The sequence below is a fragment of the Pseudorca crassidens genome, chromosome 3 (assembly GCF_039906515.1).
Source record: "Pseudorca crassidens isolate mPseCra1 chromosome 3, mPseCra1.hap1, whole genome shotgun sequence".
Lineage (NCBI taxonomy): Eukaryota > Metazoa > Chordata > Mammalia > Artiodactyla > Delphinidae > Pseudorca > Pseudorca crassidens.
In genome coordinates this window covers 173,773,574-173,798,643 of record NC_090298.1, presented here as the reverse complement: position 1 = coordinate 173,798,643, position 25,070 = coordinate 173,773,574, and the positions used below count along the sequence as shown (strand labels likewise).

Here is a 25,070-nt window from a genome sequence, read left to right as displayed (position 1 = left end):
AAATCTACCTTGAACCAAAAACGAAAAAGAGAAAAAAAACACAGAACCCACCAGTTCCACAGAGGAAAACCGTATCAGGGCACTTGCTCCAGTTGTAAACAATTCTGAAGTTGGTCAGTGGTGGGGAATCGTCTCCCATTCAGCCAGCAGCCCCCACGCAACAAGCGTCCTCATTGCAAAGCTGGGGCACCGTGCCGAGGCATCTGTGAGTAAACGTGAGCTGAGCCCCAGGCCAGTTGCTGCTGAACTATTCCCACCCGTCCCAGGTAAAACACCTGAATATATACAAGGACTTGAAAGCCTAGAGGAAGGGCCATAGAGCCACACGAGTGACAGCATGCCGGCCGACTTGGTGCCTGCAGGCCAGCCAGGATGGTCCTGGCCCTGGGTGCTCTTCTGGAAGATTTCCATTTCCCTGCCTGAGATACCCGTCCTGTCCCTGCCCCCACTGCTTTTTTCCTTCCTCACCTCTGCCCAGGGAGAAATTCCAGCAGCAGGTATGGGTGACACATCCTCTTCTTTAGCAGGTGGCAGCCTGGCAACTGCTGCAGAAAGTCCAGCAGAGCCCCACTCACACTGGGCCACCCACAAAGCCGTGGCCTCTCACTCCCTCCCACCAGCCCAGCCCCGAGACTGCTGACAGGGCAGAGAAAATGGTGTCAGGCATGGCTGCAGGGGCTCTTGCTGCCTGGAGTGGTATTTATAGTGATCTCAACCCAGGCACACCTGGGGAGGGCTGGCCGGCACTGGTAAGGCTGCCCAGGTCAGCCAATCATCAACCCTCAGGGGCTCACAGTTGCAGAAAATGGAACTTGCTGAACCGGCCAGGTCCAAGGAACAGGTGTGGGCTCCTGAGAGTCAGGATAGACAAGGGGCTGCAGCTTTGGCTTGTTTTCTAATCATTTTATCTGGCCCATGAGTGGGAGACAACTTCAAGAAAACCCTCTCCTAATGAGAGGAACCCAGGAGTCAGGGAGAGGAGGGGTAGGTGGTGGTTGGAGACAGAGGCCTGGTGCCCCGGGTGCAGTGGAAGTCTCTGGAAGACCAGGTGGAGGGAGGCCTCACGGAGTGATGCCCAGGGTCACAGACCTGTCGCAGCTGCTGTTTGTTAGTTCAAGTCCTGCTCTGAGGTGCTCTGTGTCAGCTCTGAGCGACAGGTGAGCTGGGGGTGCTCTGCAATGAGGGCTATGTGCACAGTTCCTGTGTGCCCAGCCCTGCCACGGTACCTGCAAGGGTAGCTCTGTATCCTGGGAGGGGCCTGACCACGAGAGCCCCGTGGGCTGGGGTGGAGGTGGGGTACCTGCCCAGGTGAGCTCCATATTCTGGGATTGGTCTGACCATGAGAGCCCCATGGGCTGCTGGGGACCTGGTAAAGGATGTCAGGACAGTCAGTGAAGCCACCGAGGATATACCTCCAGTTGCTCCTAATTCCTACACCCTGCTGGTCATTCTACCAACCACCAGGACATGGTATTCTGTATTAGTCTTCAATGATGCCTTCTTTTGTATTCCATTAGTCCCAGAGTCACAAGAAATTTTGGCTTGTGAGTGGCAGGACTCAACATACAACTAAAACAATACTTCCGGGCCGTCTGGCCCCCAGGGTGCAAAAATTCCCACACCATCTTTGGGGAAAGCTTAGCTAAAGACCTAAAAGTTCTACCTCTGGAAAAGGAAACCCTCCTTCAATATGCAGACGACATTCTGATCGCCAGCCCTACTAAGGAGGCCTCTGAACTACCAAGCCAATAAAGGATAGAAGTTGTCCAAGAAAAAGCTCAAATATCACAGACTGCGGTGACCTGCCTGGGCTTCATTCTCACAGAAGGTCGGAGAAGCCCATCCCAGGAAAGGGAAGAAACCATTTTCAGCCTTACCCCTTTCTAAAACTAGAAGACAGCTTAGGGGTTCCTGGGGAGGCCAGGGTTTGCTCCTTCTGGATCCCTAACTACAGTCTACTAGCTGGGCCTCTATATGAAACACTGAAAGGAAAAGATGATGATCCTTTTGAATAGAATCCAGAAGTGGTCTTTCAAGAATGGAAAGAGCAGTCAATTCAGACCCTTGCCCTGGAACTCCCTAATTTAGCTAAACCCTTTGACCTTTACATTCCCGGTGAAAGGTGAATCGCCATTGGAGAATTAGTGCAAAAACTGGGACCACTTGAAATGGAACAATGCAAGAATGCCATCCAGGTAGGATAAACTACGGTCACCAAGGGGCTTGGCCCACTGCCACATCTGGCCAAGATACTGGCGGTATCTAAAAACCTGGAAATCAGCAGCCCAAAAGGCCACCTCCCTCCTAAGGGAAAAGGACTCCACGTGGTGATCCTAACCACCAACCATGCCCTGAAGTTGCAGGGTTCGCTCCGTGGGCACACCGACCTCGAGTGAGGAGGCCCTCCAACTCCAACATCCAGAGAGATAACCAGGGGCAAGAGGGCACCATGACGCCTCGTGTGAACATCACTTGACCTGGAGTTTCTCTCATAAAACAACAAGAGTGTGTCCCAAAAGAGTAGACTACCGCTTGCAGGACTTACTGCACCCAGAGGGGAGCTAATAATCTTGGCGGGGGAACCGTATACCACACTGTCACCATAGAAAAGCCTACAGACACCGTGATGATGGTGGCCAATAAGACCGGCTGGACTCCTGTTTACTTCAAAAGGCTGTTGACTCAGTGGCCATCATGGTCCTTGATCACCACTGACCCTGGACTGTCTGGGAGTTGAGCGGGCAGGGCTCTGACACCTGGTGCTGTTTGTACGTTAATTCAGGGGCCTAATTGAAGAAAGCACAGACTACTGGTCAGAGCATCTAGGCTGGCAGAAACGGTCAGCCTAAGGTGGCCGAACAAATGTGGGGCGGGGTGAAACCGGCCCCCACAGCGTCTCTGCACATCTCTTTCCTGGACCCTTAAAGGTCATTAGAATCTATAACACTTCCAATGCTGGTGCTCAGGTGGACGAGCAGGGAGGCAGGGGTCCTGGGGACAATCAACGTCACCGGGAGGCTGCTGGGGAGAAGCTCTGACCCTCGCCCCAGGGTATTAGGGCTCCCAACTCAGCACTCAGCAGTTACAGAAGAAGGGTCTGCACCCTCAGCACTCCAAGAATGAGGAACGGGACAAAAAGCAGAGGAGGGGTTTGTCCCCAGCAAAGCCCATTAAAAATCCCTGGGAGATAAAAATAGAATCTGGGCAATAAAGTCAAGTCTAACCTTTTTTATCCTTTGTGCTTTGTCTAATTTCACGTGCTCCTAGGGTCCCGCATGCAGAGGTTCCACACCCGGCACTTCAGACCAGATTTCCTAGTGCAGAATGGCTGGGTCGACACCTCAGCTCCTGGGGCCCAGTGCAGACTCCACGATATAGAGCCTGAGCTACAGCCAACCCGGCCCTCGAGAGCTCCGCCCCCTCCCTCCCTCCCACTGACTCTGACAGGATCTCTACACAGCAGCCCAGCCCACAGCCCACGGGGTAGTGCATGCTCTCACCTCTCCATTCTCTGATCAAAATATAAAGTTTCCTTTGCTTGTGAACCAAACTCAGTCTCGATCTGTTGGCCCCAATGACACTGGGCAGGGGGACACTTGTTGGGGTCCACTCTGGAGGATCAGTAACAGAAATTGAGACTATTGTAACCTCAATGAACAGATGTATGAGCCAAACTGTAGTTAACATAGAACAGTGTATAAGGCTCGGGTAAAATAAGATGTTTTTAACACTTCCATTTGATATTTCCATCACTTTTTATAAGCAAGTTCAGTGAAAAGGTTTGTCTTATTTGTCAGGTCAATATTAGAGAAACGAAGTGATTTCTTTCCAAGGATGTACATCCAATAATCTTGGTTAAACCTTCAATCTTGTTTTCAATGCTTTTCCATTGAAAATGATACCTCTCTTTCAGCTCCCCCATTTCTGAGAAGTATAAAATCTTATAATTTATTATTACCAAAGGGGAAAGGTGGGAGGAGGGAAAAATTAACAGTTTGGAATTAACACATACACACTGCTATGTATAAAATAGATCATCAACAAGGAACTACTGTATAGCACAGGGAACTACACTCAACATTTTGCAATAACCTATAAGGGGAAATAATCTGAAAAAGAATAGATATTTTTATTGACATCATCTATCAATGACAGTTAAAGTGTAGCCTAAGGGAAGCTGGTGGTGAGTGATTCTGACCCTGAAGACTTCAATCATCTAAAGTTTGGACTCTGCCTACTTCCCAAGGCCCTTAATGAACATATGTGTAGCCGTAGTTTAAAAACTTCCCCAGTTTGGGTTTCGGGGAGACACTGATTTTGAAAAAGCCCTGGTGTTCTCCTTACATGAATGGGACTCTTCCTACTGCTAAAACATGTCTGTCACACCCAGAGGATGGTATACCGTCTGATCGGGAAGAGTTTGGAAAAGGCATCTCATCTCCTCATCTCCTGGTGCTCGGGTTCACCCCTCCAGCGTCTTTACTAACAGTCTCCCCACTTGGAGATGTCAGCACTGTCAACATCCTGTTGCGTACAGTTTGTAATTTGTCCAGAGGATGAAGCGGAAGGATGAGGAACAATGAGAGACCAGTCCTAGGTGTTCAGACAGGCACATGTCACTCTAATTTCCAATCAGGAAGACAAATTGACCAAAGGCTAGGGTTGCCCATGGAAACAGTATAGGGCTTGAGGAAATCCCGCTGCTTTGTGGCCAGTTCCCATAAACACAAGTTGAACAATGGAACTCAGGGGCAGTAAAATTCACAAAACTGCAGAGTTGAAAATATCCATCACTGAAAAATGTCTTGAGGAAAGTCAGAGAAAAGGACTTGTAAGCAAGGGAGAATGGCAGGAAAGGGATTTGAGGAGGTAGAAAGGACTCGCCATTAAGCACAAGAAAAGGAGCTGAACATTGCCAACATTGCAGTTGGCCAAAAAGGGTGTATGCGTTTTTTTCTGTATATATTCAAGAAAAGGGCATACACTTTTTTAGCCAACCAAACAGGTGGGCACTGGAAGTCAATACTACAAAAGATATCACTTCGCATCAGTCAGAAGAGCCATCCTCATAAAGCGTAAACAACAGAAATGCAGGACAGGGCAAGGAGAAGAGGGAGCCCTGTGAGACTTATAGTGGAAATGTATATTGCCAACGGCCATTCTGGAGAAGTGTATTGTGTTTACTAAAGCATCTAAAAAATGAGCTACAGAGCATAGGGCACTTGCACTCATGGGCATATATCTTGGGAAAAACAAAAATCGAGAGGACACAGGCACCCCAATGTTTACCCCCTCTCTGTTTAAAAGATCCTCGACTAGGATATAACTTAAATGTCTCTGGAGGGAAAAAATGGATAGAGATGTGGTACTTAGGTAGAGTGGAATATTATTCAGCCTGGAAATCAATGAAATATGGCCAGTTGTAACAACTCCGGAGGAGTTACGTATGATCATTCTAAGTGACAGAATTCAAAAAGAAAAAGACACATATCATAAGATATCACTTAAAGGTGGAATCCAAAATGGCTACACATGAAATAAATTACAAAACAAAAACATAGTCAAATATGTAGAAAACACGCATAAGGCTGCTAAACGGGAAAGGTGGGAAGGGGTGAGGCATCATCCAGGAGGTTGAAATTAGCAAAGATACCATTCCAAATACCAAACTGATAATCAACAAGGCCTACACGGTAGCTAAAAGAACTGCACTCAGCACACTCAAGTCACCGGAAAAGAATATATACGACTGGTAAGAATCTGAAAAAGAATTTATTGATGTCTCTCTGTACGTGAATCAAGTGGATGTACAGCAGCAAGAAACAGAGCTTTGAAAATCAGCTGTAACCAATATAGTAATAAATTGAAAAAAATAAACGACAGAGAGACAGAGAAAACCTCTTACAACTTTTCCTCAGGGCCGGTGATGCAACATGGATTGAACACATCTAGACCCACAGCAGGATGAGACATAAGGCTGGAAACTGTTTGCGCTAAGAGAAATGTGAGGTTGGGTGAGGAAATGCACACCCTTTAAAGTAATACTACCTGGTACCCATTCAATGGGTCCCAAATCTGCAGGTTCAAGGGATCTTCCTATAGCTAAAACATGCATGGAAAACCCAGAGGACTGTACACCATGTGATCGGGAGATGTGTCTAAAATGCACCTCATTTATCCTCTCCTGGTGCTCCTGTTCACCATTCCAGCCACGCTACTTAGAATCTCCCCACTTGGAGAATCAGCACATTTAAACTTCTGTTTCACACATTTTGCAAATTGTGAGGAGGATGAACGGGAAGAGGGGGAACCAATGAGAGAATAGTTGTAGGGGTTTGGACGGGCACATATCACTCTAATTTCCCATTAAGAATAAGAATTAAAGAAAGGCTCAGCCTGCCTCGCCGGAGCCAAAATAGGGCCTGAAGCAATCCTGCGGGTTTGAGGCCAGCTCACAAAAGAGCAACTTAAGAAATGGAGCTCAGGGTCACTGCAATTCACAAACCTGCAGAGTTATAAATGAAAACTAACGTCCAAAAATATGTTGAGGTAAGGCAAAGAAGAGGATCTGAATGCAAGACAGAATTGCAAGAAACAGATTTCAAGAGATAGATGGGACTCGTCTTTAACGCACATGAAAAGCGGCAGAATTTTGACAATGATGCAGTTGGCCCAAAAGGGCGTATGCGTTTTTTCCTGACTATATCCAGGACAAAACGCATACGCACTTTATGGGCAATGAAGCAAGCAAGCAATGCAAATGTGCACAACAAAGAAGTCTCATTTCCCACCGGTCAAAAGGGCCATCCTAAAAAATTGTAAAAACCAGAAATGCAGGACAGGCCATGGAGAACAGGGAGCCTTTATACGCTGATGGGCAGTGTGTGAACTGCCGAGAGCCACTCTGGAGAAGTGTATGGTGGTTCCTAAATCATCTAAAAAACAGAGCTACAGAGCATAGGACACTTCCAATCATGGGAGTATATCTAGGGAAGTCTAAAAATCAACAAGACACAAGCACACCACAGTTTAGGGCTACTCTGTTTACAAGAACCTCAACTTCAGTACACCTTAAATATCCCAGGAAAGAGAACAATGGATAAAGAAGATGTGGTACTTATGTACAATGGAATATCTCTTCACCATGAAATCAATGTAATAAGGCTAGTAGAAGGATAAAGAGTGGATTTAGGTCCGATAATACTACTTGAAATAAGTCAAACAGAAAAAGAAACATATCATAAGATATCACTTATAGAGGGAGGGTAAATATGGCTGCACAAGAAATGAATTACAGAACAGAACAGTGTCTCACATTTAGAAAACACACTTATGTCAGCTTAAGGGGAAAGGAGAGGTGGGGTGATGCATAAAACCAGAGTTTGAAATTAGCACAGATACCGTTCAATAAACCAAATAGGTATTAGACAAGATCTACACCTTGCTCAATGAACTGGCCTCAACACACCCTATACACCGCAGAGAAATATATCTGAGTTATAAGAATCTTAAAACCCATGTATTGATATATCTCCATAAGGGAATCAAGTGTGTGCAGAGCGGCACAAACACAGCAGTGAAAATGAGCTAAACCCCATTATAGAAATAAATTTTAAAAACAAAACGCTGAAACAATGAAAGAGAGAAAAATTCTTACAAAATTCGCTCAGGGGCTGTGATGCAACCTGGATTGACCACATATAAACCCACAGCTGGATAAGACATAAGGCTGGACACTTGGGGCTGAGAGGATTGGTGAGCTTTGGTGAGCAACTGCCGAAAGTTTAATGCAATACTTCATGCTACTCATTCCAAGGGTCCCAACACTCCAGGTTGAAGGGAATCTTCCTACAGCTAAACCATGCTTGGGAAACCCAGCGACTGGTATACCATATGATCGGGAAAGGTTTCTAAAACGCACCTCATTTTTCCTCTCCTGGGGCTCCGGATCGACATTCCAGCCACTTTACTAACAACATCCCCACATGGAGAGTCAATGCCTTTAAGTTCTGGTATCGCACAGTCTGCAGTTAGTGCGGAGGATGAATGGGAATAGGGGGAACCAGTGAGAAACTAGCTGTAGCGGTTTCAATGGGCACATGTCACTCTAATTTCACATCAGTAAGAAGAATAAACCAAAGGCACAGCAAGGTGCCCCAGAAGAAGAATAGAGCTTCAAGGAATCCTGTGGTTATGAGGCAAGATCATAAAAATAAGAGCTGAAAAATGGAGCTAAGGGCCACTGCAATTCAAAAACCTGCAGAGTTATAAAGGCCAACTATTTTCAAAAAATATATTGAGGTAAGGCTATGAAGAGGCATTGAAAGCAAGGCAGAATTGCAGGAAACCGATTTCAGGAGGTACACTGGAATTGCATTGAAAACATATGAAGAGAGTCAGAACCTCGACAATGATGCACTTGGCCAAAAAGGGCGTATGTGTTTTTTCCTGAATATAGTCAGGAAAACACGCATACACCCTTTTTGGCCAACCAAGCAAGCTTGCAAAGGAAATCTGCACTACAATGAAGTCTCACTTCCCCCCGGTCAAAAGGGCCATCTGAAAAAAGTGTAAAATCCAGAAAGGCAGGACAGGCCATGGAGAACTGGGAGCCTTGTTATGCTGATGGGTGGGATGTAAATTGCCAACAGCCGCTCTGTAGAAGTGTATGGTGTTTCCTGAAACATCTAAAAAACAAAGCAACAGAGGCTAGGGCACCTCCACTTATGGTCCTATAGCTTAGGGAAATTAAAATCAAAAAGACACAGCCACCCCAAAGTTTGGGATGGCTCTGTTTACAAGAACCTCGTTTACCGTACAAGTTCAATATCACAGAAAGTGAAACATGGATAAAGAACTTGTGGTACTTACGTACAATGCAGTATCACTCAGCAATGAAATCTATGTCATCAGGCCCGTAGCAGCATAATGAGTGGATTCAGGTACGATGTTTCTAACTGAAATAAGTCACACAGAAAAAGAAACATCATAAGATATCACTAATACACGGAATGTAAAGTTGGCTACACAGGAACTGAATTCCAAAACAGAACAGGGTCTCAAATTTAGAAAACCAACTTATGCTTGCTTAAGGGGAAAGGTGAGTTGGGGTGCTGCATAAAACCAGAGATTGAAATGAGCACAGATAAAGTTCCTTAAGCCAAATATGGAATAGACAAGAGCTACTCCTTGCTCAACGAAATGGACTCAACACCCCATATTAAACGCCTAAGAATGTACTTGACTAGTAAGTATCTTAAAATCTAGGGATTGCTATGTCTCCGAAAGAGAATCAAGCGTGCGTACTGGGGCATAAACGCAGCAGTGATAGGATTGGAGAGGTTCGGTGAGCAAATGAAGACCCTTTGAAGTCAAATTGCATGGTACCCATTCCACGGGTCTCAACTCTCCAGGTTTAAGGTATTCTTCCTTCAGCTAAAACATGCATGTGGAACCCAGAGTATGATCAACCGTATAATCGGGAGACGTGTTCAAATATGTCTCAGTTTGCGTACCCTGGTACTCGGGTGCAACATTCCAGACGCTTTACTAACACACTCCCGACTTGGAGAGTCAGTGCCTTTAACGTCCTGTTTGGCCCAGTTTGCAATTTCTGCGGAAGATGAACAGGAATAGGGAGAAACAATGAGAGACTAGCTGGAGGTGTCTGTACGGGCAAATTTAACTCTCATTTCCCACCAGGAAGAGGAATTAACCAAAGGCTCAGCGTGCCGTGCCGGAACCAGATTAGGGCCTGAAGCCATCCTGCGGTGTTGCGGCCAGCTCACAAGGAAGCGAGTTGAGGAAATGAGTTCAGGGGCACTGTAATTCACAAACCTGCAGAGTTATAAATGACAGCTATCGTCCAAAAATATACTGAAGTAACGCTGCCAAGAGGACTTGAAAGCGGGGCAGAATTGCAGGAAACCGATTTCAGGAGGTAGACTGGAATTGCATTGAAAGCATAGGAAAAGAGGCAGGACGTCCACAATGATGCACTTGGCCAAAAAGGGCTTATGCAGTTTTTCCTGAATATATTCAGGAAAAAACACATACGCACTTTTTGGCCAACCAAGCAAGCTTGCAAAGGAAATCTGCACTACAATGAAGTCTAACTTCCCCCCGGTCACAAGGGCCATCTGAAAAAAGTGTAAAATCAAGAGGGCAGGACAGGCCATGGAGAACTGGGAGCCTTGTTATGCTGATGGGCGGGATGTAAATTGCCAACAGCCACTCAGCAGAAGTGTATGGTGTTTCCTGAAACATCTAAAAAACAAAGCAACAGAGCCTAGGGCACTTCCACTTATGGTCCTATAGCTTAGGGAAATTAAAATCAAAAAGACACAGCCACCCCAAAGTTTGGGACGCCTCTGTTTACAAGAACCTCGTTTACCGTACAAGTTCAATATCACAGAAAGTGAAAAATGGATAAAGAACTTGTGGTACTTACGTACAATGCAGTGTCACTCAGCAATGAAATCTATGTCATCAAGCCCGTAGCAGCATAATGAGTGGATTCAGGTACGATGATTCTAACTGAAATAAGTCACACAGAAAAAGAAACAACATAAGATATCACTAATACACAGAATGTAAACTTGGCTACACAGGAACTGAATTCCAAAACAGAACAGGGTCTCAAATTTAGAAAACCAACTTATGCTTGCTTAAGGGGAAAGGTGAGTTGGGGTGCTGCATAAAACCAGAGATTGAAATGAGCACAGATAACGTTCCTTAAGCCAAATATGGAATAGACAAGAGCTACTCCTTGCTCAACGAAATGGACTCAACACCCCATATTAAACGCCTAAGAATGTACCTGACTAGTAAGTATCTTAAAACCTATGGATTGCTATGTCTCCGAAAGAGAATCAAGCGTGTGTACAGGGCATAAACGCAGCAGTGATAGGATTGGAGAGGTTCGGTGAGCAAATGAAGACCCTTTGAAGTCATATTGCATGGTACCCATTCCACGGGTCTCAACTCTCCAGGTTTAAGGAATTCTTCCTTCAGCTAAAACATGCATGTGGAACCCAGAGTATCATCAATCGTGTGATCGGGAGACGTGTTCAAATATATCACAGTTTTCGTCCCCTGGTACTCGGGTGCAACATTCCAGACGCTTTACTACCACTCTCCCCACTTGGAGAGTCAGCGCCTTTAACCTCCTGTTTGGCCCAGTTTGCAATTTCTGCGGAAGATGAACAGGAATAGGGAGAACCCATGAGAGACTAGCTGGTGGTGTCTGGACGGGCAAATTTAACTCTCATTTCCCACCAGGAAGAGGAATTAACAAAAGGCTCAGCTTGCCATGCCCGAACCAGATTAGGGCCAGAAGCCATCCTGCGGTATTGCGGCCAGCCCTCAAGAAAGCGAGTTGAAGAAAGGAGCTCAGGGGCACGGTAATTCACAAACCTGCAAGTTATAAATGACAGCTATCGTCCAAAAATATACTGAAGTAAGGCTGCCAAGAGGACTTGAAAGCGGGGCAGAATTGCAGGAAACTGATTTCAGGAGGTAGACTGGAATTGCATTGCAAGAATAGGAAAAGAAGCAGAACGTCCACAATGAGGCACTTGGCCAAAAAGGGCGTATGCATTTTTTCCTGAATATATTCAGGAAAAAACGCATACGCACTTTTTCGCCAACCAAGCAAGCTTGCAAAGGAAATCTGCACTACAATGAAGTCTCACTTCCCCCCGCTCAAAACGGCCATCTGAAAAACGTGTAAAATCCAAAAAGGCAGGACAGGCCATGTAGAACTGGGAGCCTTGTTATGCTGATGGGCGGGATGTAAACTGCCAACAGCCACTTGGAAGAAGTGTATGGTGTTTCCTGAAACATCTAAAAAACAAAGCATCAGAGCCTAGGGCACTTCCATTTATGGTCTTATAGCTTAGGGAAATTAAAATCAAAAAGACACAGCCACCCCAAAGTTTGCGATGGCTCTGTTTACAAGAACCTCGTTTACCGTACAAGTTCAATATCGAAGAAAGTGAAAAATGGATAAAGAAGTTGTGATACTTACGTATAATGCAATATCACTCAGCAATGAAATCTATGTCATCAGGCCCGTAGCAGCATAATGAGTGGATTCAGGTATAATGATTCTAACTGAAATAAATCACACAGAAAAAGAAACATCATAAGATATCACTAATACACGGAATGTAAACTTGGCTACACAGGAACTGAATTCCAAAACAGAACAGGGTCTCAAATTTAGAAAACCAACTTATGCTTGCTTAAGGGGAAAGGTGAGTTGTGGTGCTGCATAAAACCAGAGATTGAAATGAGCACAGATAAAGTTCCTTAAGCCAAATATGGAATACACAAGAGCTATTCCTTGCTCAACGAAAGGGACTCAACACCTCATATTAAACGCCTAAGAATGTACCTGACTAGTAAGTATCTTAAAACCTAGGGATTGCTATGTCTCTGAAAGAGAATCAAGCGTGTGTACAGGGGCATAAACACAGCAGTGATAGGATTGGAGAGGTTCGATAAGCAAATGAAGACCCTTTGAAGTCATATTGCATGGTACCCATTCCACGGGTCTCAACTCTCCAGGTTTAAGGTATTCTTCCTTCAGCTAAAACATGCATGTGGAACCCAGAGTATGATCAACCGTGTGATTGGGAGACGTGTTCAAATATGTCTCAGTTTTCATCCCCTGGTACTTGGGTGCAACATTCCAGACGCTTTACTAACACCCTCCCGACTTGGAGAGTCAGTGCCTTTAACCTCCTGTTTGGCCCAGTTTGCAATTTCTGCGGAAGATGAACAGGAATAGGGAGAACCAATGAGAGACTAGCTGGAGGTGTCTGAACGAGCAAATTTAACTCTCATTTCCCACCAGGAAGAGGAATTAAGAAAAGGCACAGCGTGCCGTGCCGGAACCAGATTAGGGCCTGAAGCCATCCTGCGGTGTTGCGGCCAGCTCACAAGAAAGCGAGTTGAAGAAAGGAGCTCAGGGGCACTGTAATTCACAAACCTGCAGAGTTATAAATGACAGCTATCGTCCAAAAATATACTGAAGTAAGGCTGCCAAGAGGACTTGAAAGGGGGGCAGAATTGCAGGAAACCGATTTCAGGAGGTAGACTGGAATTGCATTTCAAGCATAGGAAAAGAGGCAGAACGTCCACCATGATGCACTTGGCCAAAAAGGGCGTATGCGTTTTTTCCTGAATATATTCAGGAAAAAACGCATACGCCCTTTTTGGCGAACCAAGCAAGCTTGCAAAGGAAATCTGCACTACAATGAAGTCTCACTTCCGCCCGGTCAAAAGGGCCATCTGAAAAAAGTGTAAAATCCAGAGGGCAGGACAGGCCATGGAGAACTGGGAGCCTTGTTATGCTGATGGGCGGGATGTAAATTGCCAACAGACACTCGGGAGAAGTGTATGGTGTTTCCTGAAACATCTAAAAAAGAAAGCAACAGAGCCTAGGGCACTTCCACTTATGGTCCTATAGCTTAGGGAAATTAAAATCAAAAAGACACAGCCACCCCAATGTTTGGGACGGCTCTGTTTACAAGAACCTCATTTAGGGTACAAGTTCAATATCGCAGAAAGTGAAAAATGGATAAAGAATTTGTGGTATTTACGTACAATGCAATATCAATCAGCAATGAAATCTATGTCATCAGGCCCGTAGCAGCACAATGAGTGGATTCAGGTATGATGATTCTAACTGAAATAATTCACACAGAAAAAGAAACATCATAAGATATCAGTAATAGACGGAATGTAAACTTGGCTACACAGGAAATGAATTCCAAAACAGAACAGGGTCTCAAATTTAGGAAACCAACTTATGCTTGCTTAAGGGGAAAGGTGAGTTGGGGTGCTGCATAAAACCAGAGATTGAAATGAGCACAGATAAAGTTCCATAAGCCAAATATGGAATAGACAAGAGCTACTCCTTGCTCAACGAAATGGACTCAACACCCCATATTAAACGCCTAAGAATGTACTTGACTAGTAAGTATCTTAAAATCTAGGGATTGCTATGTCTCTGAAAGAGAATCAAGCGTGCGTACTGGGGCATAAACGCAGCAGTGATAGGATTTTAGAGGTTCGGTGAGCAAATGAGGACCCTTTGAAGTCAAATTGCATGGTACCCATTCCACGGGTCTCAACTCTCCAGGTTTAAGGTATTCTTCCTTCAGCTAAAACATGCATGTGGAACCCAGAGTATGATCAACCGTATAATCGGGAGACGTGTTCAAATATGTCTCAGTTTTCGTCCCCTGGTACTCGGGTGCAACATTCCAGACGCTTTACTAACACTCTCCCGACTTGGAGAGTCAGTGCCTTTAACGTCCTGTTTGGCCCAGTTTGCAATTTCTGCGGAAGATGAACAGGAATAGGGAGAACCAATGAGAGACTAGCTGGAGGTGTCTGGACGGGCAAATTTAACTCTCATTTCCCACCAGGAAGAGGAATTAACCAAAGGCTCAGCATGCTGTGCCGGAACCAGATTAGGGCCTGAAGCCATCTTGCGGTGTTGCGGCCAGCTCACAAGGAAGCGAGTTGAAGAAAGGAGCTCAGGGGCACTGTAATTCACAAACCTGCAGAGTTATAAATGACAGCTATCGTCCAAAAATATACTGAAGTAACGCTGCCAAGAGGACTTGAAAGCGGGACAGAATTGCAGGAAACCGATTGCAGGAGGTAGACTGGAATTGCATTTCAAGCATAGGAAAAGAGGCAGAACGTCCACAATGATGCACTTGGCCAAAAAGGTCTTATGCAGTTTTTCCTGAATATATTCAGGAAAAAACGCATACGCACTTTTTGGCCAACCAAGCAAGCTTGCAAAGGAAATCTGCACTACAATGAAGTCTCACTTCCCCCCGGTCAAAAGGGCCATCTGAAAAAAGTGTAAAATCCAGAGGGCAGGACAGGCCATGGAGAACTGGGAGCCTTGTTATGCTGATGGGCGGGATGTAAATTGCCAACAGCCACTCAGCAGAAGTGTATGGTGTTTCCTGAAACATCTAAAAAACAAAGCAACAGAGCCTAGGGCACTTCCACTTATGGTCCTATAGCTTAGGGAAATTAAAATCAAAAAGACACAGCCACCCCAAAGTTTGGGACGCCTCTGTTTACAAGAACCTCGTTTACCGTACAAGTTCAATATCACAGAAAGTGAAAAATGGATAAAGAACTTGCGGTACTTACGTACAATGCAGTATCACTCAGCAATGAAATCTATGTCATCAAGCCCGTAGCAGCATAATGAGTGGATTCAGGTACGATGATTCTAACTGAAATAAGTCACACAGAAAAAGAAAGAACATAAGATATCACTAATACACAGAATGTAAACTTGGTTACACAGGAACTGAATTCCAAAACAAAACAGGGTCTCAAAATTAGAAAACCAACTTATGCTTGCTTAAGGGGAAAGGTGAGTTGGGGTGCTGCATAAAACCAGAGACTGAAATGAGCACAGATAAAGTTCCTTAAGCCAAATATGGAATAGACAAGAGCAACTCCTTGCTCAACGAAATGGACTCAACACCCCATATTAAACGCCTAAGAATGTACCTGACTAGTAAGTATCTTAAAACCTAGGGATTGCTATGTCTCTGAAAGAGAATCAAGCGTGTGTACAGGGGTATAAACGCAGCAGTGATAGGATTGGAGAGGTTCGGTGAGCAAATGAAGACCCTGTGAAGTCATATTGCATGGTACCCATTCCACGGGTCTCAACTCTCCAAGTTTAAGGAATTCTTCCTTCAGCTAAAACATGCATGTGGAACCCAGAGTATCATCAATCCTGTGATCGGGAGACGTGTTCAAATGTATCACAGTTTTCGTCACCTGGTACTCGGGTGCAACATTGCAGATACTTTACTACCACTCTCCCCACTTGGACAGTCAGCGCCTTTAACCTCCTGTTTGGCCCAATTTGCAATTTCTGCGGAAGATGAACAGGAATAGGGAGAACCCATGAGAGACAAGCTGGTGGTGTCTGGACGGGCAAATTTAACTCTCATTTCCCACCAGGAAGAGGAATTAACCAAAGGCTCAGCGTGCCGAGCCGGAACCAGATTAGGGCCTGAAGCCATCCTGCGGTGTTGCGGCCATGTCACAAGAAAGCGAGTTGAAGAAAGGAGCTCAGGGGCACTGTAATTCACAAACCTGCAGAGTTATAAATGACAGCTATCGTCCAAAAATATACTGAAGTAAGGCTGCCAAGAGGACTTGAAAGGGGGGCAGAATTGCAGGAAACCGATTTCAGGAGGTAGACTGGAATTGCATTGAAAGCATAGGAAAAGAGGCAGAATGTCCACAATGATGCACTTGGCCAAAAAGGGCGTATGCGTTTTTTCCTGAATATATTCAGGAAAAAACGCATACGCACTTTTTAGCAAACCAAGCAAGCTTGCAAAGGAAATCTGCACTACAATGAAGTCTCACTTCCGCCCGGTCAAAAGGGCCATCTGAAAAAAGTGTAAAATCCAGAAAGGCAGGACAGGCCATGGAGAACTGGGAGCCTTGTTATGCTGATGGGTGGGATGTAAATTGACAACAGCCACTTGGGAGAAGTGTATGGTGTTTCCTGAAACATCTAAAAAACAAAGCAACAGAGCCTAGGGCACTTCCACTTATGGTCCAATAGCTTAGGGAAATTACAATCAAAAAGACACAGCCACCCCAAAGTTTGGGACAGCTCTGTTTACAAGAACCTCATTTAGGGTACAAGTTCAATATCGCAGAAAGTGAAAAATGGATAAAGAATTTGTGGTAATTACTTACAATGCAATATCACTCAGCAATGAAATCTATGTCATCAGGCCCGTAGCAGCACAATGAGTGGATTCAGTTATGATGATTCTAACTGAAATAAGTCACAGAGAAAAAGAAACATCATAAGATATCACTAATACACGGAATGTAAACTTGGCTACACAGGATCTGAATTACAAAACAGAACAGGGTCTGAAATTTAGAAAACCAACTTATGTTTGCTTAAGGGGAAAGGTGAGTTGGGGTGCTGCATAAAACCAGAGATTGAAATGAGCACAGATAAAGTTCCTTAAGCCAAATATGGAATAGACAAGAGCTACTCCTTGCTCAACGAAATGGACTCAACACCCCATATTAAACGCCTAAGAATGTACCTGACTAGTAAGTATCTTAAAACCTATGGATTGCTATGTCTCCAAATGAGAATCAAGCATGTGTACAGGGGCATAAATGCAGCAGTGATAGGATTGGAGAGGTTCGGTGAGCAAATGAAGACCCTTTGAAGTCATATTGCATGGTACCCATTCCACGGGTCTCAACTCTCCAGGTTTCAGGGATTCTTCCTTCAGCTAAAACATGCATGTGGAACCCAGAGTATGATCAACCGTGTGATCGGGAGAAGTGTTCCAGTATGTCTCAGTTTTTGTCCCGTGGTTCTCGGGTGCAACATTCCAGATGCTTTACTAACACTCTGCCGACTTGGAGAGTCAGTGCCTTTAACCTCCTGTTTGGCCCAGTTTGCAATTTCTGTGGAAGATGAACAGGAATAGGGAGAACCAATGAGGGACTAGCTGGAGGTGTCTGGACTGGCAAATTTAACTCTCATTTCCCACCGGGAAGAGGAATTAACAAAAAGCTCAGCGTGCCGTGCCAGAGCCAGATTGGGGCCTGAAGCAATCCTGCGGTGTAGCGGCCAACTCACAAGAAAGCGAGTTGAGGAAATGAGTTCAGGGGCACTGTAATTCACAAACCTGCAGACTTATAAATGACAGCTATCGTCCAAAAATATACTGAAGTAAGGCTGCCAAGAGGAGTTGAAAGCGGGGCAGAATTTCAGGAAACCGATTTCAGGAGGTAGACTGGAATTGAATTGAAAGCACAGGAAAAGAGGCAGAACGTCCACAATGATGCACTTGGCCAAAAAGGGCGTATGCGTTTTTTCCTGAATATATTCAGGAAAAAACGCATACGCCCTTTTTGGCCAACCAAGCAAGCTTGCAAAGGAAATCTGCACTGCAATGAAGTCTCACTTCCCCCCGGTCAGAAGGGCCATCAGAAAAAAGTGTAAAATCCAGAAAGGCAGGACAGGCCATGGAGAACTGGGAGCCTTGTTATGCTGATGGGCGGGATGTAAATTGACAACAGCCACTCGGGAGAAGTGTATGGTGTTTCCTGAAACATCTAAAACACAAAGCAACAGAACCTAGGGCACTTCCACTTATGGTCCTATAGCTTAGGGAAATTAAAATCAAAAACACACAGCCATCCCAACGTTTGGGACGGCTCTGTTTACAAGAACCTCATTTACGGTAAAAGTTCAATATCGCAGAAAGTGAAAAATGGATAAAGAAGTTGTGGTACTTACGTACAATGCAATATCACTCAGCAATGAAATCTATGTCATCAGGCCCGTAGCAGCATAATGAGTGGATTCAGGTATGATGATTCTAACTGAAATAAGTCACACAGAAAAAGAAACATCGTAAGATATCACTAATACACGGAATGTAAACTTGGCTACATAGGAACTGAATTACAAAACAGAAAATGTTCTCAAATTTAGAAAACCAACTTATGCTTGCTTAAGGGGAAAGGTGAGTTGGGGTGCTGCATAAAACCAGAGATTGAAATGAGCACAGATAAAGTTCCTTAAGCCAAATATGGAATAGACAAGAGCTACTCCTTGCTCAACGAAATGGACTCAACACCCCATATTAAACGCCTAAGAATGTACTTGACTAGTAAGTATCTTAAAATCTAGGGATTGCTATGTCTCCGAAAGAGAATCAAGCGTGCGTACTGGGGCATAAACGCAGCAGTGATAGGATTGGAGAGGTTCGGTGAGCAAATGAAGACCCTTTGAAGTCAAATTGCATGGTACCCATTCCACGGGTCTCAACTCTCCAGGTTTAAGGTATTCTTCCTTCAGCTAAAACATGCATGTGGAACCCAGAGTATGATCAACCGTATAATCGGGAGACGTGTTCAAATATGTCTCAGTTTGCGTACCCTGGTACTCGGGTGCAACATTCCAGACGCTTTACTAACACACTCCCGACTTGGAGAGTCAGTGCCTTTAACGTCCTGTTTGGCCCAGTTTGCAATTTCTGCGGAAGATGAACAGGAATAGGGAGAAACAATGAGAGACTAGCTGGAGGTGTCTGGACGGGCAAATTTAACTCTCATTTCCCACCAGGAAGAGGAATTAACCAAAGGCTCAGCGTGCCGTGCCGGAACCAGATTAGGGCCTGAAGCCATCCTGCGGTGTTGCGGCCAGCTCACAAGGAAGCGAGTTGAGGAAATGAGTTCAGGGGCACTGTAATTCACAAACCTGCAGAGTTATAAATGACAGCTATCGTCCAAAAATATACTGAAGTAACGCTGCCAAGAGGACTTGAAAGCGGGGCAGAATTGCAGGAAACCGATTTCAGGAGGTAGACTGGAATTGCATTGAAAGCATAGGAAAAGAGGCAGGACGTCCACAATGATGCACTTGGCCAAAAAGGGCTTATGCAGTTTTTCCTGAATATATTCAGGAAAAAACACATACGCACTTTTTGGCCAACCAAGCAAGCTTGCAAAGGAAATCTGCACTACAATGAAGTCTAACTTCCCCCCGGTCACAAGGGCCATCTGAAAAAAGTGTAAAATCAAGAGGGCAGGACAGGCCATGGAGAACTGGGAGCCTTGTTATGCTGATGGGCGGGATGTAAATTGCCAACAGCCACTCAGCAGAAGTGTATGGTGTTTCCTGAAACATCTAAAAAACAAAGCAACAGAGCCTAGGGCACTTCCACTTATGGTCCTATAGCTTAGGGAAATTAAAATCAAAAAGACACAGCCACCCCAAAGTTTGGGACGCCTCTGTTTACAAGAACCTCGTTTACCGTACAAGTTCAATATCACAGAAAGTGAAAAATGGATAAAGAACTTGTGGTACTTACGTACAATGCAGTGTCACTCAGCAATGAAATCTATGTCATCAAGCCCGTAGCAGCATAATGAGTGGATTCAGGTACGATGATTCTAACTGAAATAAGTCACACAGAAAAAGAAACAACATAAGATATCACTAATACACAGAATGTAAACTTGGCTACACAGGAACTGAATTCCAAAACAGAACAGGGTCTCAAATTTAGAAAACCAACTTATGCTTGCTTAAGGGGAAAGGTGAGTTGGGGTGCTGCATAAAACCAGAGATTGAAATGAGCACAGATAACGTTCCTTAAGCCAAATATGGAATAGACAAGAGCTACTCCTTGCTCAACGAAATGGACTCAACACCCCATATTAAACGCCTAAGAATGTACCTGACTAGTAAGTATCTTAAAACCTATGGATTGCTATGTCTCCGAAAGAGAATCAAGCGTGTGTACAGGGCATAAACGCAGCAGTGATAGGATTGGAGAGGTTCGGTGAGCAAATGAAGACCCTTTGAAGTCATATTGCATGGTACCCATTCCACGGGTCTCAACTCTCCAGGTTTAAGGAATTCTTCCTTCAGCTAAAACATGCATGTGGAACCCAGAGTATCATCAATCGTGTGATCGGGAGACGTGTTCAAATATATCACAGTTTTCGTCCCCTGGTACTCGGGTGCAACATTCCAGACGCTTTACTACCACTCTCCCCACTTGGAGAGTCAGCGCCTTTAACCTCCTGTTTGGCCCAGTTTGCAATTTCTGCGGAAGATGAACAGGAATAGGGAGAACCCATGAGAGACTAGCTGGTGGTGTCTGGACGGGCAAATTTAACTCTCATTTCCCACCAGGAAGAGGAATTAACAAAAGGCTCAGCTTGCCATGCCCGAACCAGATTAGGGCCAGAAGCCATCCTGCGGTATTGCGGCCAGCCCTCAAGAAAGCGAGTTGAAGAAAGGAGCTCAGGGGCACGGTAATTCACAAACCTGCAAGTTATAAATGACAGCTATCGTCCAAAAATATACTGAAGTAAGGCTGCCAAGAGGACTTGAAAGCGGGGCAGAATTGCAGGAAACCGATTTCAGGAGGTAGACTGGAATTGCATTGCAAGAATAGGAAAAGAAGCAGAACGTCCACAATGAGGCACTTGGCCAAAAAGGGCGTATGCATTTTTTCCTGAATATATTCAGGAAAAAACGCATACGCACTTTTTCACCAACCAAGCAAGCTTGCAAAGGAAATCTGCACTACAATGAAGTCTCACTTCCCCCCGCTCAAAACGGCCATCTGAAAAACGTGTAAAATCCAAAAAGGCAGGACAGGCCATGTAGAACTGGGAGCCTTGTTATGCTGATGGGCGGGATGTAAACTGCCAACAGCCACTTGGAAGAAGTGTATGGTGTTTCCTGAAACATCTAAAAAACAAAGCATCAGAGCCTAGGGCACTTCCATTTATGGTCTTATAGCTTAGGGAAATTAAAATCAAAAAGACACAGCCACCCCAAAGTTTGCGATGGCTCTGTTTACAAGAACCTCATTTACCGTACAAGTTCAATATCGAAGAAAGTGAAAAATGGATAAAGAAGTTGTGATACTTACGTATAATGCAATATCACTCAGCAATGAAATCTATGTCATCAGGCCCGTAGCAGCATAATGAGTGGATTCAGGTATAATGATTCTAACTGAAATAAGTCACACAGAAAAAGAAACATCATAAGATATCACTAATACACGGAATGTAAACTTGGCTACACAGGAACTGAATTCCAAAACAGAACAGGGTCTCAAATTTAGAAAACCAACTTATGCTTGCTTAAGGGGAAAGGTGAGTTGTGGTGCTGCATAAAACCAGAGATTGAAATGAGCACAGATAAAGTTCCTTAAGCCAAATATGGAATACACAAGAGCTATTCCTTCCTCAACGAAAGGGACTCAACACCTCATATTAAACGCCTAAGAATGTACCTGACTAGTAAGTATCTTAAAACCTAGGGATTGCTATGTCTCTGAAAGAGAATCAAGCGTGTGTACAGGGGCATAAACACAGCAGTGATAGGATTGGAGAGGTTCGATAAGCAAATGAAGACCCTTTGAAGTCATATTGCATGGTACCCATTCCACGGGTCTCAACTCTCCAGGTTTAAGGTATTCTTCCTTCAGCTAAAACATGCATGTGGAACCCAGAGTATGATCAACCGTGTGATTGGGAGACGTGTTCAAATATGTCTCAGTTTTCATCCCCTGGTACTTGGGTGCAACATTCCAGACGCTTTACTAACACTCTCCCGAGTTGGAGAGTCAGTGCCTTTAACCTCCTGTTTGGCCCAGTTTGCAATTTCTGCGGAAGATGAACAGGAATAGGGAGAACCAATGAGAGACTAGCTGGAGGTGTCTGAACGAGCAAATTTAACTCTCATTTCCCACCAGGAAGAGGAATTAAGAAAAGGCACAGCGTGCCGTGCCGGAACCAGATTAGGGCCTGAAGCCATCCTGCGGTGTTGCGGCCAGCTCACAAGAAAGCGAGTTGAAGAAAGGAGCTCAGGGGCACTGTAATTCACAAACCTGCAGAGTTATAAATGACAGCTATCGTCCAAAAATATACTGAAGTAAGGCTGCCAAGAGGACTTGAAAGGGGGGCAGAATTGCAGGAAACCGATTTCAGGAGGTAGACTGGAATTGCATTTCAAGCATAGGAAAAGAGGCAGAACGTCCACCATGATGCACTTGGCCAAAAAGGGCGTATGCGTTTTTTCCTGAATATATTCAGGAAAAAACGCATACGCCCTTTTTGGCCAACCAAGCAAGCTTGCAAAGGAAATCTGCACTACAATGAAGTCTCACTTCCGCCCGGTCAAAAGGGCCATCTGAAAAAAGTGTAAAATCCAGAGGGCAGGACAGGCCATGGAGAACTGGGAGCCTTGTTATGCTGATGGGCGGGATGTAAATTGCCAACAGACACTCGGGAGAAGTGTATGGTGTTTCCTGAAACATCTAAAAAAGAAAGCAACAGAGCCTAGGGCACTTCCACTTATGGTCCTATAGCTTAGGGAAATTAAAATCAAAAAGACACAGCCACCCCAATGTTTGGGACGGCTCTGTTTACAAGAACCTCATTTAGGGTACAAGTTCAATATCGCAGAAAGTGAAAAATGGATAAAGAATTTGTGGTATTTACGTACAATGCAATATCAATCAGCAATGAAATCTATGTCATCAGGCCCGTAGCAGCACAATGAGTGGATTCAGGTATGATGATTCTAACTGAAATAATTCACACAGAAAAAGAAACATCATAAGATATCAGTAATAGACGGAATGTAAACTTGGCTACACAGGAAATGAATTCCAAAACAGAACAGGGTCTCAAATTTAGGAAACCAACTTATGCTTGCTTAAGGGGAAAGGTGAGTTGGGGTGCTGCATAAAACCAGAGATTGAAATGAGCACAGATAAAGTTCCATAAGCCAAATATGGAATAGACAAGAGCTACTCCTTGCTCAACGAAATGGACTCAACACCCCATATTAAACGCCTAAGAATGTACTTGACTAGTAAGTATCTTAAAATCTAGGGATTGCTATGTCTCCGAAAGAGAATCAAGCGTGCGTACTGGGGCATAAACGCAGCAGTGATAGGATTTTAGAGGTTCGGTGAGCAAATGAGGACCCTTTGAAGTCAAATTGCATGGTACCCATTCCACGGGTCTCAACTCTCCAGGTTTAAGGTATTCTTCCTTCAGCTAAAACATGCATGTGGAACCCAGAGTATGATCAACCGTATAATCGGGAGACGTGTTCAAATATGTCTCAGTTTTCGTCCCCTGGTACTCGGGTGCAACATTCCAGACGCTTTACTAACACTCTCCCGACTTGGAGAGTCAGTGCCTTTAACGTCCTGTTTGGCCCAGTTTGCAATTTCTGCGGAAGATGAACAGGAATAGGGAGAACCAATGAGAGACTAGCTGGAGGTGTCTGGACGGGCAAATTTAACTCTCATTTCCCACCAGGAAGAGGAATTAACCAAAGGCTCAGCATGCTGTGCCGGAACCAGATTAGGGCCTGAAGCCATCTTGCGGTGTTGCGGCCAGCTCACAAGGAAGCGAGTTGAAGAAAGGAGCTCAGGGGCACTGTAATTCACAAACCTGCAGAGTTATAAATGACAGCTATCGTCCAAAAATATACTGAAGTAACGCTGCCAAGAGGACTTGAAAGCGGGACAGAATTGCAGGAAACCGATTGCAGGAGGTAGACTGGAATTGCATTTCAAGCATAGGAAAAGAGGCAGAACGTCCACAATGATGCACTTGGCCAAAAAGGTCTTATGCAGTTTTTCCTGAATATATTCAGGAAAAAACGCATACGCACTTTTTGGCCAACCAAGCAAGCTTGCAAAGGAAATCTGCACTACAATGAAGTCTCACTTCCCCCCGGTCAAAAGGGCCATCTGAAAAAAGTGTAAAATCCAGAGGGCAGGACAGGCCATGGAGAACTGGGAGCCTTGTTATGCTGATGGGCGGGATGTAAATTGCCAACAGCCACTCAGCAGAAGTGTATGGTGTTTCCTGAAACATCTAAAAAACAAAGCAACAGAGCCTAGGGCACTTCCACTTATGGTCCTATAGCTTAGGGAAATTAAAATCAAAAAGACACAGCCACCCCAAAGTTTGGGACGCCTCTGTTTACAAGAACCTCGTTTACCGTACAAGTTCAATATCACAGAAAGTGAAAAATGGATAAAGAACTTGCGGTACTTACGTACAATGCAGTATCACTCAGCAATGAAATCTATGTCATCAAGCCCGTAGCAGCATAATGAGTGGATTCAGGTACGATGATTCTAACTGAAATAAGTCACACAGAAAAAGAAAGAACATAAGATATCACTAATACACAGAATGTAAACTTGGTTACACAGGAACTGAATTCCAAAACAAAACAGGGTCTCAAAATTAGAAAACCAACTTATGCTTGCTTAAGGGGAAAGGTGAGTTGGGGTGCTGCATAAAACCAGAGACTGAAATGAGCACAGATAAAGTTCCTTAAGCCAAATATGGAATAGACAAGAGCAACTCCTTGCTCAACGAAATGGACTCAACACCCCATATTAAACGCCTAAGAATGTACCTGACTAGTAAGTATCTTAAAACCTAGGGATTGCTATGTC

At 44.6% G+C, this 25,070-nt stretch overlaps 1 long non-coding RNA gene across 4 annotated transcripts in view; it reads right to left on the bottom strand.

The window, feature by feature from the left end:
- The window catches only part of LOC137220949 (uncharacterized), a 58,793-nt gene that overhangs the window by 12,201 nt on the left and 21,522 nt on the right, over nucleotides 1-25,070 (bottom strand). For 2 of the 4 annotated variants that reach the window (XR_010941851.1, XR_010941850.1), the window contains 4 exons: nucleotides 21,504-21,585; nucleotides 18,351-18,428; nucleotides 3,501-3,611; nucleotides 52-203 (listed from right to left, as the gene is read on the bottom strand). The exons of the other annotated variants lie outside the window; for them this stretch is intronic. This is a non-coding gene — a long non-coding RNA (uncharacterized lncRNA). The remainder of the gene's footprint in view (nucleotides 1-51; nucleotides 204-3,500; nucleotides 3,612-18,350; nucleotides 18,429-21,503; nucleotides 21,586-25,070) is intronic. 4 annotated transcript variants of the gene reach the window in all.